Here is a 19653-nt window from a genome sequence, read left to right as displayed (position 1 = left end):
ATATTGATGAACACACAATTACATATAGATTAGGCGGACCCCAGAGCAGCACCACATCCATTAACCCCCTTTTCTCACTATTCGGACTCTCCCTAGGCCGGTGTCAAGGTTGAGGCCGGAGCTCTTCACATAATAGATTGGCCATCATCGCAGAATAAACACCATCCTTTTTTTTTTTACAATATACACCTGTTGAAATCTTCATTGGAACCATGACCGGTTCTCTTTACTTAATCAATGGACAGCCAGCCGCAGCCCAGGCCGGTCTCTTCCATTAGGCTCACCGTGATGAGTGACCCGTAGCTGTGGAGCCCCGATCGCCTCACTCACAGCCGCATCGTAAAGCGCAGATTTCAACGGTGCCGCCTTATAACTGCGTCGCGATCCTCCCACTTCCCGCCTTTCGCCGTCACCCAATCAGGGGACGGCATACTCTGGGCTCGTCGCCCAGCGGCCAATGCGAGCTTTCTTTTTTAGGCTCTGCATAGCCGCACCCGGGTCCTCCTCAGTGGTGAGGCGTGCTGCGGTGTGTTGGGTTGCTCGGCAGGGGGCGGTGTGGAGCGGCCTATCGCTGTGATCCCGTGCGGTAAATAGGGTGAGGAGCCGCCCCGTACACACCGAGCGGTGACAGGAGAGGAGGGCGGAGCCGGGGAGACCCATACAATCCCTCCGGAGGGGGAGAGAGAGAGAGGAGTGGGGGAGGCTGAGAGGAGCATCGTATAGAGGAGACCATCTTCTCCTCCCGGGACACCGAGTTCATCTACGGGGGCGGTAAGTGCTAACTGGGACACCGGCTGATGATATGGACTGAGACTGACCGAGGGGGAGAGGCTGATGGGGGCCCAGAGGGGCGGACTGGTGTGCAGGAGAGCGGACTGTACTGGGGACACACAGGGGTATAGACATGGCATGGAAGAGGGTATAGATATGGAGGGGGGTATAGACATGGCATGGAGTGGGGGGGGGGGGTATAGACATGGCATGGAGTGGGGGGGGGGGGTATAGACATGGCATGGAGTGGGGGGGGGTATAGATATGGCATGGAGGGGGGTATAGATATGGAGGAGGGGGGTTATCAGTATGGCTTGGAAGGGGGGTATAGATATTGCATGGAGGGGGGGTGTAGACATGGCATGGAGGGGGGGGGTGTAGATATGGCATGGAGGGGGGTTATGGATATGGCATGGAGGGGGGTTATGGGTATGGCATGGAAGGGGGGTATAGCTATTGCATAGAGGGGGGGTGTAGATATTGCATGGAAGTGGTGTAGACATGGCATGGAGGGGAGGGGGGTGTAGATATGGCATGGAAGGTGGGTATAGCTATTGCATGGAAGGGGTTTAGACATGGTATGCAGGGGTGTTTGAAGGGACAGAGCTATAGAATTGGCACTGAGGGGTGTGCAGAGGGTCAGTGGTGTTGAAGAATAGTGCTATGAAGGGTGATGTGTGGAGGGGTGCTGGTGATGAAGAGGGGTGTACAGAAAGACATTGGCATTGGGTGTTATCTAGAGAGATGGTGTTATAGATGGGGATATAGACATGGCATTGGGGGGGGTTATAGACATGGTACAGAGTTGCGTGGTGGTATAGAGGGTCGGGGGGGAGGGGTATGTAGACATGAGGGGTGTATAGACATGGTATAGGAGGTTGTATAGGCGTGGGGGGGATATATGAAAGGACAGTGGCATTGAGGGGTGATTGTGTGGAATGGTGTACAGAAAAATGCTAGCATTGAAGGGTATATAGAGGGATGGTGATGTAGAGGAGTGTGCCGATGGTGTTATGGAGGGGTGTGCAGAAGGATGGGGCATTAAGGGGTATATAGAGGTCATGTAGCCTATAGGGGTGTGCGGAGGGACTTTGATATGTGGGAACTGTTGTTCAGAGGGGTGTGCAGAAGGACGGTATTGTGGGATATATAGAGGGATTTGGTATGAAGGAATAATGGTATAGAGGGGTGTGTAGGACGACGTTGGCATTGAGGGGTATATGGAGGAACAGTTATATAGAGGGGTGTATAGAAGGAAGTTGGCATTGAGGGGCATATGGAAGAACAGTGATATAGAGGGGTGTGTAGAAGAGCAGTGGTATGGAGGGGTATATGGAGTAACAATGGTGTAGAAGGATGTTGGCATTGAGGGGTATATGGAGGAACAGTGGTGTAGAGGGGTGTGTAGAAGGATGTTGGCATTGAGGGGTATATGGAGGAACAATGGTGTAGAGGGGTGTGTAGAAGAGCAGTGGTATGGAGGGGTATATGGAGGAACAGTGGTGTAGAAGGACGTTGGCATTGAGGGGTATATGGAGGAACAGTGGTGTAGAGGGGTGTGTAGAAGGATGTTGGCATTGAGGGGTATATGGAGGAACAGTGGTGTAGAAGGACGTTGGCATTGAGGGGTATATGGAGGAACAGTGGTGTAGAGGGGTGTGTAGAAGGATGTTGGCATTGAGGGGTATATGGAGGAACAGTGGTGTAGAAGGACGTTGGCATTGAGGGGTATATGGAGGAACAGTGGTGTAGAGGGGTGTGTAGAAGGATGTTGGCATTGAGGGGTATATGGAGGAACAGTGGTGTAGAGGGGTGTGTAGAAGGATGTTGGCATTGAGGGGTATATGGAGGAACAATGGTGTAGAGGGGTGTGTAGAAGGACGTTGGCATTGAGGGGTATATGGAGGAACAGTGGTGTAGAAGGACGTTGGCATTGAGGGGTATATGGAGGAACAGTGGTGTAGAGGGGTGTGTAGAAGGATGTTGGCATTGAGGGGTATATTGAGGAACAGTGGTGTAGAAGGACGTTGGCATTGAGGGGTATATGGAGGAACAGTGGTGTAGAAGGACGTTGGCATTGAGGGGTATATGGAGGAACAATGGTGTAGAAGGATGTTGGCATTGAGGGGTATATGGAGGAACAGTGGTGTAGATGGACGTTGGCATTGAGGGGTATATGGAGGAACAATGGTGTAGAGGGGTGTGTAGAAGGACGTTGGCATTGAGGGGTATATGGAGGAACAGTGGTGTAGATGGACGTTGGCATTGAGGGGTATATGGAGGAACAGTGGTGTAGAGGGGTGTGTAGAAGGACGTTGGCATTGAGGGGTATATGGAGGAACAGTGGTGTAGAGGGGTGTGTAGAAGGACGTTGGCATTGAGGGGTATATGGAGGAACAGTGGTGTAGAGGGGTGTGTAGAAGGACGTTGGCATTGAGGGGTATATGGAGGAACAGTGGTGTAGAAGGATGTTGACATTGAGGGGTATATGGAGGAACAGTGGTGTAGATGGACGTTGGCATTGAGGGGTATATGGAGGAACAGTGGTGTAGAGGGGTGTGTAGAAGGACGTTGGCATTGAGGGGTATATGGAGGAACAATGGTGTAGAGGGGTGTGTAGAAGGACGTTGGCATTGAGGGGTATATGGAGGAACAGTGGTGTAGAGGGGTGGTGGCATTAAGGGGTGTGCAGAGGGATGTCAGGATGAACTATAATGCCACTACAGGGCACAGCAGAGATGTGGGTATATCAGGATGGACACCCAGAGGCAGCAAAAAAAAAGTTTCTGCAACCAAGTTCAGTGTGACAGCCTAGCAGCTGGCATTTTCGGATCCAGTTGTCGGTAATGGCAGCCTCCAGGTTCCCTAATGACACACATAGAAGATTCAGTGAAGGGAATGTTGCAGAAAGTATTTATTCCAGCCATGACTAGTTCTCAAGTAACAACCAACAGCAACCCATCCCTGCCTTTTCCATCAGGAACACCAACCGATATAACTAGCTATTGGTGTATGTCCCTCTACTCCACTGCTCCTCTATATACCCCTCAATTGCACTCACCCCTCCATATCCTAACTATTGTGCAGAAGAACAGTGGTATGGAAGGGTGCGCAGAGGGTTGGTGGCACAGAGGGGTATGCATAGAGATAGTGTGGAAGGGGATGATTTTCGATATGGAGATGTATGTGGTGGTTCTAGGAATGGTGCCCAGCTGGCACAGAGTGAAGTTGTTTGGCATGCTGCTTTAGCTGAGAATTGGCCGGCAGCTCAGCGTTGGTGTGTAGAAAGGCCTGGCATGGTTGTTCACTGTAGAATGGATTACCACATTGTAGAGACCAGTACAGGTCAGTATATGGTAATGCTGGGCATGATATCTCTGCTTACCCACATACGTGTTTGCATATGCTTCTACAGTGTGCGAGGATTTCCAGAGAGGTGATAGCCGGCACAGTGACTTGTGTGGGGTTATTTTACTGTAAAGAAATCTACAAACTGTTGCTGGATTCCATTCAGGGTTGTACCGAGGGAAGAGTCAGGATGACTTTATTACCAAAGCAGATTGGCTTGGCGAGTTGCTGAGATTCTGAGTGAAATACGCTGGAATGGAGGAAGGTGCCTAGAGATCGTTTCTGATTGACTTTTGTATGTAGCACTGCAACAGACTCTACTGATCCTGTGCTGGATGCTTGTTTTGACTGGCAGAGGTAGAGTAATCCTTACTGTCACCAAAAGATAAGCAGTGTTAAAAATGCTGGGTGGCATCGAGGGGAATGCAGTAAAGAGATGATAGGTGGCATAGAAAGGGTCAGGAGCGCATGGATGATAGTTGGCATAGAGAGAGTAGTGCAGAAGATGCTGGGAGGGAGGATAGATGGCAAATAAAGGGTGAGGAGTACAGAGATGATAGATGGCACAGAATGGGTGAGGAGGATGTTGGGAGGAGGATAGATGGCACAGCGAGGAGTGTGGAGGATGCTGGGAGGAATAGAGGGGGTGTGAAGATGTAGTGGGCGGCAGAGGGATGAATGCAGAGCAGGATATACTGGAATAAAGCTGTATAGGCCTGTGAGTTCTAGCCTGTTGTGTTATCTGATATCTGCAGAAAAAGTATTGATTGATAAAACTGTATCTATGGATTCATTTACTTGGCTTGTAAAAACATATGAAGCTGGATTTTGTCTGTAATCAGGGCACATACTTGTTCTGTGGGTGCCGCTTTGTTGTAGAAGATGTATGTATACAACACCCAGCTATGAAATGACATTAGTAAATCAAGCATTTGATGCTCCTTTTCATTATTATTATTATTATTATTATTATTGGATATATGCCGCCCACTGTATTGATGATTCAGCTTGCTGGTGAAGTAAACAAGATGCTGCTGTGAAATATTGTTGTAATGACAGACATCTACTGTTGCTACATCTGTGACACATTGGGGATCTATTACTTGGCTAGATCAGTGCTGCCTTGGGTAGGCTTGTGGAAGAAGTGCAGATGTATGTCAGGGGGGTCTATGAAGAATCGGTGTTCATATTCTTCCAATGCATCATGTGGCTACAATAGACTAGGGTGGAAGTTTATTAAACTATAGTAAGGACCCAGCAGTCCATGTTGATGGATAAATGTAATTGGTTGCAGATGTTATGTGCTTTGCGTGTGTAAAAAGAAAAAAAGGGGGGGCCCTGCTTTGTGGTGTATATAGAAGATTTATCTAATGTGATTCCAGAATGTGACATATGCCGTGAATAAATGATCAGATTGTGTGGGAGGAGATGAGCGTAAAAAATGTTAAAAGGGGTTGTAAACCCTCATGTTTTTTCACCTTAATGCATTAAGGTAAAAAAACTTCTGGCAGTCACAGACCCCCCCCCCCCCCCCCATATTTACTTGCCGGAGACACGGGGTCCCAGCTCTTGATTGGATAGATTGATAGCAGCGCAGCCATTGGCATGGAGGGCGAGGTCAAGTCCTGCATTCGTGTCTATGGACGCAAATGCTGGATTTGGGAGCGCGCCCGCAAGGAAGGGAAGCGCTTCTCCTAGGAGGTTATCTGAAGTGAGGAGGAGCCGCTGGGGGACCCCAGAAGTTGAGGATTGAGGCCACTCTGTGCAAAACGAGCTGCCGAGTGGAGTTAAGTATGATATGTTGTTTGTTATTTAAAAAAAAAAAATAAAATAAAAACGAGCCTTTACAATCACTTTAAGCACTTGCCTACTGGGCACTTAAACCCCTCTCCTGCCCAGACCAAATTTCAGCTTTCAGCGCTCTCACACTTTGAATGACAATTACTCAGTCATGTAATACTGTACCCAAATGAATTTTTTGTCCTTTTTTTCATACAAATAGAGCTTTCTTTTGGTGGTATTTGATCACCTCTGGGTTTTTTATGTTTTGCGCTATAAATGAAAAAAGACCGAAAATTTTGGGGGGGAAAAAAACGAATTTTTCTTTGTTTCTGTGATAACATTTTGCAAATTTATTAATTTTTCTTCATAAATTTTGGCCACAATTTATACTGCTACATATCTTTGGTAAAAATAACCCAAATTAGTGGATGTTATTTGGTCTGTGTGAAAGTTAGAGAGTCTACAAGTTATGGTGCAAATCATAAAAAAATAACATCTGATGTACTGGTGGCCTAGCTCATTTCTTGCGACCCAAACAAGTCAGGAAAGTACAAATACCCCCCAAATGACCCCTTTTTTGAAAGTAGACATTCCAAGGTATTTAGTAAGAGGCATGGTGAGGTTTTTGATGTTGTCATTTTTTCCCACAATTCTTTGCAAAATGAAGATTTTTTTTTTTTTCCCACAAAATTGTTATTTCTCTCACATGGCATGTATATACCACAAATGACACCCCAAAATACATTCTGCTACTCCTCCTGAGTATGGGGATACCACATGTGTGGGACTTTTTCACAGCCTGGCCACATAGAGAGGCCCAACATGCAGGGAGCACCATCAGGTGTTCTAGGAGCATAAATTACACATCTAACTTGTTGACTACCTATTACACTTTTGAAGGCCCTGGAGCACCAGGACAATGACACGTGACACTGATGACAGATGGCACTGATATGTGTCACTGATGTGGCACTGGCGCTGATACGTGGCGCTATGTGGCACTGATGACAGATGGCACTGGGGATAGATGGCAGTGGGGACACTTTTTTTTTAGTTTTTTTTTTACTTACCGCCGCAGCGGTTTGCTCTCCCTCCTCACACGCTGTCTGTGTGAGGGGGGAGAGCCGCAGAACACCGGCGATGAGAGATGATCTCATATGTTTACATATGAGATCGTCTCTCATTGGCACCGCCGATCGCGCTGAAAATGGCCGCTATGATTGGCCGTTTTTCAGTGATTTGTGACTGGCTGTGTCCGAGGGACACGGCCAGCACAGAACTTCCCTGATGCGCGCCCGCGGGAGCGCGCATCGCGGAAGTAAACAGGACGTCCAGAGACGGCTGCCCAGCAGATAGTGTCTTTGCTGCAGCCGTCTTTCGGCTATAGCGCAGGCGCAAAGTGGTTAAAGCTGTGAGCCTCAAACCCCTGTAAAGTTTCCTAGTTACATACATATACATACATATATATTCGGGGAAGGACGGGAGTAGAAGAAAGGGGCCCACAAATCCATGTCCATATCAAATGTAAATACTTTTATTGGCACATGTTAAAAAAAAATACAAAAGCAGACGCGTCTCAGCTCCCTGCCAGGAAGGACAGGACCTTCTTTTAACCACACCCTTCCTGCCCAGGCCAATTTTCAGCTTTTAGTTCTATTACACTTTGAATGACAATTGCGCAATCATGCAACACTGTACCCATATGACCTTTTTATCTTTATTTTGAGACCTCTGGAACTTTTTTGTTGCTGTTTAATCACCACTGGGGTGATTGTTTAGCAAAAAAAAAAAAAAATAAATAAAAGATTGAACATTTTTTTAAAAAAGTGTTTCTTCGCTATAACATTTTGCAAATAAGTAATTTTTTCCCCTTTACTGATGGGGCTGCACTGGTAATAGAGGCACTGATTATATGTGTACATGTCCGCTGTCACGCTTGTCAGTTACCGGCTCTCCTCACGCTGTGATTGTCCCTTTACCGCCATCTGTGTTCAGATAACAGAACGCGCTGCATGTGCGCCCCAGGGGGTGCGGTTCTGGGAGGACGTCCAAAGACTCCTTCTTGAAATGGGAGAGCCGTATTGTAGCCATCTTTCTGATATAGCGCTGTTCTAAAATGGTTAAAAAATAAACATTTTCCCACCTCCAGTATGCTCTACAAATCCTACAATTAAAGGCTATGTTCACCTCTTGTAAAAATAAATAAACAAATGCACTTCATTGTTCAGGTAAAAAAAAGTGCATTTATTCATTATTTTTTTTATTTTTTTTACGCTGCAGCCTGTAAAACATTGCAGATCGTGGGTGCCCTGCCAGGCTCCCGCAGACACTCAGTACAGCTTTCTGCCAGTACCTCCTGTATGGGCAGACAGTTACTAAAGTGCAGTAGCTTATCAGCGCCCTCTCAGTTCATGGAGAGCTAAAAGCCATGTGCTGCGGTAACAGACGGAACTTGTAGTTAATGCATTTGCATTGACAACCACGTTTGTGCTGGTTTTCCATGTAGTGTGGGGAGGGGGTTGTGTCCCTTCCCTCCAATCAGGGCTCTCTTTCCTGAGTTGTACAGTGTGTGTGAATTCGGATTCCTGCTCCCTGCTTTGTGCGCATGGCAGGGTGGATAAAAATTCAATGATATTTTTTTTTTTTTTTTTTGGATTTTTATCAACCTGACAGATTATTACTCTAAATGGGAAACTTTCATTTTGTTTGCAAATATTAAAAATTCGAACTACCAGCAAGAAGTCCATACATTTAAAGATCCCCTGTCATTTCAGGTCCATCATGGCAGCGGCTGTTAGTGGGCATCCACTCACCTGCTGTCCGCCACGTCCCTCACCTTGTTGTGTCACTGCCACATCACCAGCCGTCCCATTAAAGTGAATGGGACTGTCGGTGAGTTAACAGCGGGTCAGAGGAGGAGCCGCTGCAGGACAGAGATGACAGGTGCTCTTTAAAAATTATGATTTAAATCGAGCCTTTTTTTACTAACGATTTCAATTTGTGATTTAAATCAAATCCACCCTGGCTGATTAGAGATGCTGTGTAAATTCTATTTGTTGCAGAAGGCTGTACAGCAGGGGTTTCCAACTTCTGTGCTGGTCTGTACCCTGTTGGGACTGGGTCGTGTGATGGAGGGGTGGGCGGTATCAGAGCGAGCCAGTACTGCCACCTTCCCACCACCAGAGGGTGCCCACTTCCCTTCTCCCGACACCACTACTCCCTTCCCTCTCTGTGTTCACGTTACTCAGGCAATGAGCTATGGAGGGGAGGGGAGTCGGGCCGGGTTCAGAATACTGGTCGGGGTCAGTGTACCCCAAACCCCCCCCCCCCCCCCCCCCCCCGCTGCAGATAAACAGGAACAACTTGTATAGGAAGCTTTGTTTAATCTGTGCTTCTCCTGAGATCAGCCATTTCACTGGGTAAGGTTTTACAACCACTTTAACGGTCGCTTCCCTCATAGATCTTTGCTTGGAGGCTCTTTGCTCTTGATTGGATAGATTGATAGCAACGTGGCCATTGGCTCCCGCTGCTGTCAATCAAATCCAATGACGGGGCAGAGTCCAGCATTCTGTGTCTATGCACACAAATGCTGGACTCGGGAGTTCACCCGCAAGGTAACCCCCCAGGAGATTGCTTCTCCTAGGGGCTTATATGATGTGGGGAGGAGCTGATAGCGCTGCCAGGGGACCCCAGAAGAGGATTATCGGGATCACTCTGTGCAAAATGAACTGCACAGTGGAGGTAAGTATGACATGTTTAAAAAAAAAAAAAAAGAGCCTTTACAATTACTTTAAAGACCTCTTTCCCAGCTACAGCACCCTCTGGGGATTGCTCTGAGATTGTGATGTCATCAGCCCACCTTTTTGTCAGCCAATCAGAGGAAGCATTGTATTCATTTATAGAATAAAAAGCTTCCTCTAAAATGGTTTAGCAGCGCACAGCCCGACTCGATTTTTGTTCCAGGGACGGTAAGGACTTGTCCTGCTGATGGAAAATGGCGATGTATACAGGCTATATACAGTTTATACATCACTCCCAGCCGCTGTAACTGTTGGTGAAGTTAATTGTTTGGACCAGCTTGGTCCAAACAAACTATTACAATTTGGAGATCAGCTTTACTTTTTCACTATAGGACTTTGTTTTTGTTCAGCATTTCATCAAGGGGGGTATACTAAAAAAAGCAAGCCTTGCATGGTCTGCTTTGTGAACGCTGGCGATCAGCTATTGGGGGAGGAGGTGTGTAAAACCTTTTGCTACTTATTGCTGCTGAGTTGGAGAAATGCTTATCTAAAAGGCAAAATGAAGCCTTGTTCTTCAAGGCTTTATACATTATTCAGTACATATGGAGAGAAACAATGTAATTACATAAGTGAAACATTTTGTTTTGTCCTTCACAGTAATATTTCCAGTTGCACTGGTCTATCCCATGACTTTATTATTCAGAAAACTGGTGCAATGTTTTCTTGGTTGTAGAAATCAACACTAAGGCTGGATTCACGTGAATGCGTTTTTTGATGCATTTTGCAGAAATGCAGGGAAATTTTTTAACATGGGTTCCTATGGAACATGTTCACATCAATGCATTTTTAAGCCTCTGCGTATTTGGAAAGGGTCAGGGACTTTTTTCCCCACAAAATGCAGCAATTTGAATGTAATAGAGTTCAGTGGACCCGCATCCAAAACGCAAGTACTGCGTTTTTGTCACGATTTTTCGGCTTTTTTTTTTTTTTAATATTTCTCTTTTTTACACTGTACATAGCTGGTTGCTAAGGAGGGGGCCGGGAGTCCGGCCGCCGCATCCTTCACAACCGATGAGTCGTCAAGTGTCAGCTGGCTTCCAGCTCAATGGAAAAAAAAAAAGCGTGGGAAAAAAAAAAAGCGTGGGGTCCCCCCCCAGGTCCATACCAGGCCCTTGGGTCTAGTATGGATTCGGAGGGGACCCTCATGCCAAAATTTTTTTTAAAAATGGCATGGAGATCCTCTCAAAATCCATACCAGACCCTTATCTGAGCATGCAGCCTGGCAGGTCAGGAAAGGGAGTTATCGTTATTTAAGAAGTGCGGGACACCGGCGCTGACAGATCAGCGGGACGCAGCATCGGAGGAGGGTCATCGGCGTGAACGGCGGCAGAGGAAGAACACCAGACAAAGAAGGCCGAAGAAGCAGGGGGAGAAGACGACCGGAGGATGAAGATGCGGGAGAAGATGGAGGAAGACCGAAGGAAGAAGCGGAGAAGATTTTTAATAAAAGACTTGTCTACTGTATTTTTTTTAACTTTTTTTTTGTAGAGGTACAATTTACCCTGTACTCATTCAAATAGGAGGGGGCCGGGATCTGGGGCGCCCCTTGTTAAAGGGGGCTTCCAGATTCCGATAAGCCCCCTGCCCGCAGACCCCTGACAACCACCGGGCAAGGTTGTCGGGAAGAGGCCCTTGTCCCCATCAACATGAGGGCAAGGTGCTTTGGGGTGGGGGGGGGGCTCTGCACCCATCCCCCCCTGTTGAGGGCATGCGGCCTGGTATGGTTCGGGGGGGGGGGGGGGCGCTCACTCGTCCCCCTCCCTTTCCTGACCTGCTGGGCTGCATGCTCGGATAAGGGTCTGGTGTAGATTTTGGGGGGACCCCCATGCCATATTATTTTTTTTTTTTTTTTTTTTTTGGCATGGGGGTCCCCTCCGATTTCATACCAGACCCAGCGGGTAGCCCGCTGACAACTGATAAATCATCGGTTGTTAACCACTTTGCACCCGCGCTATAGCTGAAAGACGGCTGCAGCGCGGACGTTACCTGCTGGGTGGCCGTCCCTGGACGTCCTGCTGTTTACTTCTGCGATGCGCGCTACCGCGGGCGCGCATCGGGAAAGTTCTGTACTGGCCATGTCCCTTGGACACAGCCAGTCACAGATTGTCGTAAACGGCCAATCACAGCGGCCGTTTACAGTGCGATCGGTGGTGCCAATGAGAGATGTTCTCATATGTAAACATATGAGATCATCTCTCATCGCCGGCTCTCCCTCCTCACACAGGGACAGCGTGTGAGGAGGGAGAGCGAACGGCTGCAGCTGTGAGTCAGAAGAACGGAAAAAAAAGTCAAGTCGGTGTCATCCGTCCCCAGTGCCACCTGTCAGTGTCACGTGTCATCAGTGCCACGTATTGGTGCCCTATGTCATCAGTGCCACGTATTGGTGCCCTATGTCATCAGTGCCACGTCAGTGTCACGTGTCATTGTCCTGGTGCTCCAGGGCCTTCAAAAGTGTAATAGGTAGTCAACAAGTTAGATGTGTAATTTATGCTCCTTGAACACCTGATGGTGCTCCCTGCATGTTGGGCCTCTCTATGTGGCCAGGCTGTAAAAAAGTCCCACACATGTGGTATCCCCATACTCAGGAGGAGTAGCAGAACGTATTTTGGGGTGTTATTTGTGGTATATACATGCCATGTGAGAGAAATAACCTATTACAATGACAATTTTGTGTGGGGGGGGGGGGGGGGGGGGAAATCTTCATTTTGCAAAGAATTGTGGGAAAAAATGACATCAAAAACCTCACCATGCATCTTACTAAATACCTTGTAATGTCTACTTTCAAAAAAGGGGTCATTTGGGGGGTATTTGTACTTTCCTGGCTTGTTCGGGTCGCAAGAAATGAGATAGGCCACCAGTACATCAGGTGTGATCAATTTTTTATGATTTGCACCACAGCTTGTAGACTCTCTAACTTTCACAAAGACCAAATAATATCCACTAATTTGGGTTATTTTTAATAAAGATATGTAGCAGTATAAATTGTGGCCAAAATTTATGAAGAAAAACTAATAATTTGCAAAATTTTATCACAGAAACTAAGAAAAATGCGTTTTTTTTCAAAATTTTCGGTCTTTTTTCATTTATAGCGCAAAAAATAAAAAACCCAGAGGTGATCAAATGCCACCAAAAGTAAGCTCTATTTGTATGAAAAAAAGGACAAAAAATTCATTTGGGTACAGTATTACATGACTGAGTAATTGTCATTCAAAGTGTGAGAGCACTGAAAATTGGTCAGGGTGGGGGGGGGGGGGGGTTTAAGTGCCCAGTAGGCAAGTGGTTAAGGACGCGGCAGCCAGCTTCCCAGCCCCCTCCTTAGCAACCAGCTATATACAGTGTAAAAAAAAAAATGCAAATTGTGGTAAAAACGCGCCAAGCACTGCAGAAACGCTGAAAAGCAACATGCATAGATAGATGTGAATTGAGCCTAATGCCGCGTACACACGAGCGGACTTTACGGCAAACTTGGTCCGGCGTACCGGATTTCGTCGGACAATTCGATCGTGTGTGGGCTCCAGCAGACTTTGTTTTCTCTAAAGTTGGACGGACTTAGATTTGAAACATGTTTCAAATCTATCCGACGGACTCGAGTCCGGTCGAAAAGTCCGCTCGTCTGTATGCTAGTTCGACGGACAAAAAGCCACGCTAGGGCAGCGTTGGCTACTGGCTATCAACTTCCTTATTTAAGCCCAGTCGTACGTCATCACGTACGAATTCGTCGGACTTTGGTTGATTGTGTGTAGGCAAGTCCGTTCATTCAGAAAGTCTGTCGTAAAGTCCGCCGGGCAAAGTCTGCTGTAAAGTCCGCTCGTGTGTACGCTGCATTAGGCTCCATCCGCCCACCTACAATAGCGGAATGGAAGATACAAATAAGGGAAACATTAGTTAAGGAAAAGTATATATTTTTTCACAGAGGCTGCCCAGGGAAGTTTGAAAAGATATGGAGAAGATGGATGGACATTTTGGATATAATGCGCCAGGAGAGAGGTGGGGGAGCGCGTTTATGAGGGGTTTGGTTTTTTTGTTTTTATTCCGTTGTTTTTATCCTCTTTTTTACCCCGTTTTATTTTGTGCCGGGGTTGTATGTTAGGTATATGTTGTCTGTGATGGTTTTTGTATATTGTATGAAAAAGTAATAATAAAGAATTATCTGATTCAAAAGAAAAGGCTCCATCCGCACTTGTGCGACTTGTCATGCAACTTGGTAGTATCATTATTGCCATCGCACACTTTCCTGGATAAGGCTTTAGGAGTAGCGGGTGCTGCAGCAACAGCCAGCTGGAATTGGAGACATCACATGCCTGATGAAGGGGTCCTGCATAGCTCCAAAACGTTGCACCATGTCTTTTTTGTGATGTGATCTTTCTTCAATAAAAGATTTGAACGTAATTAACATCCGTGGTGTGCCAGTGAATATGTGCATTTGTTGTGCGACTTTGGACATCAAAGTTGCATGACAAGTCGCAGCCCAATCCTTTCAGTGGCACTCGTTAAAGTTGATCGCAGTGATCCAGTGAAACTTGCCGTGCTGCTCTAAGCTGACACAGAGATCTCCCCACCGGTTGCAGTGAAAGGAGCTGGCATCAGTGCACCATTCACAGGTGTAAGAGCTTTATCAAAGGGGAGAAAAGGCGGAGGTAGTCAGTGAGCGGGGGTGAGCCCCAGGTGAGCGGGGTGAAACATGTCGGGGGGGAGTCCACATTCATCTACATACTGATGCACTGGGTTGGTGAGCGGCGCCTTTTCCTCTCTTTGTTAAAGTCGCAGCAACTGCACTACTTTGATACAACTTTGATCCAGAGTGTGTAAAGTCAGATCAAAGTTGCACTGGAAATTGTGTGACTTTAGATTCACATTAGTGTGAATAGAGCCTTAAAGTGCTAAAACCTTTTAAATTGTTTTGAGGGGGGGGAGATAGAGTTGGTAAAGGTTTGGACCCTCTGTACAGTTTTTATTGCTGTCTGTGTCGATGCACAAGGGAAGTTCACCCCCCTCTTTATCCTGTTTGTGATAGGAAATATTATAGTCATTACCAGAGCAGGAAGTGAGAGTTAACCATCCTATATGGACAAATGTTCTGGTGAGTGCTGTCTAACGGGAATTCCCCTCACTTTGGGGATATAATCTTTTCATATCCTGTTCCATCTCAGCAGGGCGTGAAGGCAAATCTCTTCAATTGGACTCAGCAAAAGGGGAAAAAAACTTCCAAGTGATGTACCCTTTTTCTACTTAGAGGTTAATGGCATTAAAGGGGTTGTAAACCCCTAATGGTTTTTCACCTTGATGCATTTTATGAGTGCTGCAGCCCCCCAGTACCCCCATTTTTACTTTCCTGAAAGCTGTCATCTTCCGTCCAGGAACGAGCACACCAGCTCTAGCTGGTGTCTCGTGTCCTGATTGGATAGATTGATAGCAGCGCAGCCATTGGCTCCCGCTGCTGTCAATCAAATTATTATAATTATTATTCACAATTTATAAAGCGCCAACAGTTTACGCAGCGCTTTACAATGTAGAGGGGGGACAGCACAATTACAGTACAATACAGAAGGGACAGGAGGGCCCTGCTCGTAGAGCTTACATTCTAAAGGGAGGGGGTGGTGGTACAAAAGGTAATAGATGCGGGGAATGATTTGGTGGGGTTGTTAGGTGGGTGTGGGATAGGCTTCCCTGAATAAGTGCGTTTTCAGGGATCTCCTAAAGGTGGGGACAGGTTAGGGGCTGATCGGATATACGGGGGGCAGGGAATTCCAGAGGACAGGAGAGGCTCTGGAGAAGTCCTGAAGACGAACATGAGAGGAGGTAACAAGGGAGCTAGAGAGCAGGAGATCCTGGGAGGAGCGGAGGGGATGATTTGGGCGATATCTGCAGATGAGTTTGGTGATGTAGCTGGGGGCGATGTTTTGAATGGCCTTGTAGGTTATGGTTAGCATTTTGAATTTTATACGGTGGGGGAGGGGGAGCCAGTGAAGGGATTGGCAGAGAGGTGCAGCAGTCACAGATCGATTAGTGAGGTGTATTACTCCAGCAACAGCATTCATAATAGACCGAAGGCGGGATAGTCTGTGTAAGGGTAGGCCATTAAAGAGAGAGTTGCAGTAGTCAAGGTGGGAACTAATCAAGGAGTGAATAAGTTGCTCTGTGGTGTCATTAGTCAGGAAGGGTTGAATTCTGGAGATGTTTCGGAGGTTGAGGCGGCAGGATTTAGCCAGTGATTGGATGTGGGGGCTGAAGGAGAGGTCAGAGTCAAGAATTATACCCAGCACCCTAGCATGTGTGGAGGGACCAATCGTTGTGCTGCTTATCTTAATGGTAAAGTCGTGGGGGTGGGGACCAGGAAGGTGGAATGATTACAAGCTCAGTTTTAGAAAGGTAACGTTTGAGAAAGTGGTGTGACATTCATACCGAGATGTCATTCAGTAAGTTTGAGATCCGTGAGGAGATCGAGGGGGTGAGTTGAGGAGTGGAGAGATAGATCTGGATGTTATCGGCGTAGAGGTGGTATTGGAAGCCATGGGAGTTTATCAACTGGCCCAGGGAAGGGGTATAGAGCGAGAATAGGAGGGGCCCAAGGACAGAGCCTTGGGGTACCCCAACAGAGAGAGGAAGAGGAGATGGAGTTGTAAGTGACACTGAAAGTGCGCTGAGATAGGTAGGAGGAGAACCAGGATAAAGCAGAATCACAGAGGGCAAGGGAGTGTAATTTGCTGAGGAGGAGCAATGCGGTGCCGGGGGTTGGGGCCGAGTTCTGTGTGAATGGACACAGATGCAGTACTTGGGAGCGCGCCTGCACAGGTGTCCACCTGAGCGGAGCCTTCTCCAAAGTGGACACTCGATGCGGGGAGGAGCCACCAGTGTTGCTGAGGGACCGCAGAAGAGGAGGACCGGGGACCACTCTGCAAAACGAACTGCACAGTTGAGGCAAGTATGATATGTTTATTAAAAAAAAGGGGGGTTTACAATCCCTTTAACACCGAACTCTGGTCAGCTTTCAAAATACTACATCTAGGGGCCCATCAAATTGACCCCACCTTTCTTACTTATTTAGTCCAGGGGACATGTAATGGAGAGGATTACTTGCCCTCCTCCCTTGCAGTTAGGCCCCTTTCGCAAATTGTCCTGCAACTTGGGAATGCAAAGTCACGTGACAAGTCGTACCCCATGATTTCCAATGAGTACCTTTCGTATCTGTGCGACTTCAAGTCCCACAGACTTCAAAGTATTCCCTGTGCTACTTTTTGTCTGATTCTGATGCGAGTTACACAGGCATTCCCTAAAATCGTGGCAAAATCGCGCGACTTTGAAGTTGCAGTAGTGTGAAAGGGGCCTTAGAAATTTTCTGTTGTCTTTTGTGTTATCCTGTACAGGCATTTATATGTGTGTGGGTGGGTAAAATCTTGTTTTTTATGTATTAAAGCCACGTTCTGTGAATTTTGTAAATTGATTACCATCATTTGTAACCGTTATACGTTAGTATCAATATGAACTATATATTTTATATTATTTATTATTATATATTTTATGTTTATATTTTATATATTTCTAAAATTTTGAGTTGTTAACAACAATAATAGAGGGGAAATCTTCCAATGGGGATACTAGTTCTGCTGACGTCCCAGGACTCCCGCGCTTTGAAGAGATTTCCCTCCACTTTCTGTTTTGGCTATGGGACAGGAAGTGAAGGGAAATTTACCCAATGGGACACACATGGCAAAAATAAATCTAGCAGGGGCTATAACTAGGGATGCACCGAAATATCGGCTGCTGTAACATATCGGCCTATAATGGTGCCGAAAATGGGGCTGGAAGGGGGTCCCGCCCCTGGTGCCGCCCATTGTGGGGTGTCGTTTCTTGAGCGCCCATCCTTACTCTCTCCTCCTCCTCTCCCATGCTGCAGGAGGCCCGCGTGCCCCCCTCCCCGAGTGGTGGCTGTATATGGAACTGGGCTCCCCGATCCTCAGCCGATGTGTAAATGGGCTCTGTTTACCCTGAAAGTGAAAGCAAGGGAGAGGTGTCTAGCAGTGTGTGCTGTGCTCTCTGCCTCCCCCTTCAGTGCAGTACCCGGCATGGAGAGAGAAGGTACAGTGCTGCAGCTGCTGATTTTTAAAAAGGCTGTCTATATATGTTTGTATGCATGCGCGCGTGTGTGTGTTTATATGTGGGTGTCCACATTTTTGGGGGGGGTGTGTGTGTTTATTTGCATGTGTGTGTTTTATTTGTGTGTGTGCATTTATGTGTGTGTTTTTATATGCACTGGTGAGGCACAGTCAGGCTGCATGAGGGGCACTGGTAGGCTGCTGGGCACTGGTGAGGCTGCATTGATCTCCTTTACCATGTCTGCAGTCTGACCATCTCCTGTACCATGTCCCTGGTCTCTGACCATCCCCTGTATAAAAATCTTTTTTTTTTTTAAAAAAATCACTTTTGGTATCGGTCATTTTCAGTATCGTTTTCAACTTAGTGTATTTTCCATTTTCGGTATCGGTACCAAAAAACCCATTCGGTGCATCCCTAGCTATAACCCTCCCTTACTCTATCCAAGAAAAAAAGGGTTTTGCCTATAGTTCTGCTTTAAATGTACATTGGCACATGCTCTTGTACAATGCAAAGAGGAAGAGATGAATCCAATCCCTGTTGAGTGTGTGTGTGTGTGTGTGGTGTTTTGATTTTAAATTTACAAAAAAAAAATGTAATGTTTTTAGTTTGTTTGCAAGGTATGCTTTCCTTGCAATATATATTTTTTTTTTTTTTGTATGGAACATTATACTATTTATAGCCTGCTCAGTCACTCCAAATAGCAGCGTGTATACATCTGTTTTCAGCTATTACTGGCATTTGTATGGTGTTGCCTAAAGCCCTTATGTTGACTTGTTTTGAGTGCTACACATGTGCAGGGATTTGTTTTTTTTATTTTTTTATTATACTGGAATCAGTCAATGTGTGTGTTTTATCTGTTTAGAATTATGTTTTGAAGTTGTAAACTTGTATGGTCAGCCCCTATATTGTACATTAAAAAAAAAAAAAAAAAAAAAATCATCTTTTTGCAATGCACATCTCATGCTGATGCATTCATTTCCTAAACAAATTACAGCCTCTTTCACTTGAGTCATTCGTTCTGTTTGTGAACTACTGAAAATGTCTGAAGATGGGGAAAATATTGTATGTTCATGGTGGCTTGCTCACATCAGCCCTGTTGAGCTGACTTAGACTGGGTTCACACTAGTGCGGATTGGATGTGGATTTCCCCACATCCAATTTGCATGTCAGGAGACTGACCAGCTCTCAATGGAGCTGGTTCACACAGCTATGGGACGGCTGCGGAATGGTTTGCGGAAGAGTCCTGTGCGTCTTCAGGTTTGTTTCAGGCCTGAGTCCAGCCAAAAACCTGGGCCTGATTCGTCCCTGAAAGGGAGAACAGGGATGCACCGGACACCCCTGCTGTGAGCCCCTCCGTACAGTAGTGTGAACCCAGCCTCCGGCATCGCTACCCAATGTGGTCCCAGCGCTTGGACAAGGCTACAGTTCACATCAACGTGCTGCATCGGTGTGCACTGTGAAATGTTGCAGTTTTACACACTACACTGCACAAATATTGTGAGATTTTTAGTAAAGTACAAAAGGTAAACTATAGCATTGCATGGAACTGCCCCTACATAATGCATGCCAGCGGACACAAGGTATACAGAGCATTACTCTCGTCTGCTGGTATAAATAGGCCCTTAAAGTGGAAGTTCAGCCAAAACATATCTACTTTAAAGGCTGGGTTCATGCATGTCCGGCTGCAGTCCAGTGTCCTGTGCATTTGTCTTCACTGGTTCAGCTACAATTCATTTTTGTATTCATTTTTTCCTGAATTTGCACCTGAACCGGACCCAAAAATGCACAGGATCATTTTCAAATTCACACCGCAGCCATCATCCCCCCCCCCGCCCCTGCCCCAGCCCCCCCCCCCCAC

General features: G+C 46.6%; 1 protein-coding gene across 14 annotated transcripts in view; it reads left to right on the top strand.

Annotated features, from left to right (window-relative positions):
* Positions 1 to 458: 458 nt before the first annotated feature.
* The window catches only part of ADD1 (adducin 1), a 127457-nt gene continuing 108262 nt past the window's right edge, over positions 459 to 19653 (top strand). For 4 of the 14 annotated variants that reach the window (XM_073610880.1, XM_073610878.1, XM_073610884.1 and 1 more), the window contains exon 1: positions 459 to 771. The gene's annotated coding sequence lies outside the window, so the exon portion shown is untranslated. The remainder of the gene's footprint in view (positions 772 to 19653) is intronic. The other 10 variants (XM_073610881.1, XM_073610883.1, XM_073610890.1 and 7 more) reach the window with 6 other exon arrangements.

This window comes from Aquarana catesbeiana, linkage group LG01 (assembly GCF_042186555.1).
Source record: "Aquarana catesbeiana isolate 2022-GZ linkage group LG01, ASM4218655v1, whole genome shotgun sequence".
Classification (NCBI taxonomy): domain Eukaryota; kingdom Metazoa; phylum Chordata; class Amphibia; order Anura; family Ranidae; genus Aquarana; species Aquarana catesbeiana.
The sequence above is the reverse complement of the archived record's forward strand: the minus strand, read 5'-3'. Positions and strand labels throughout refer to the sequence as shown.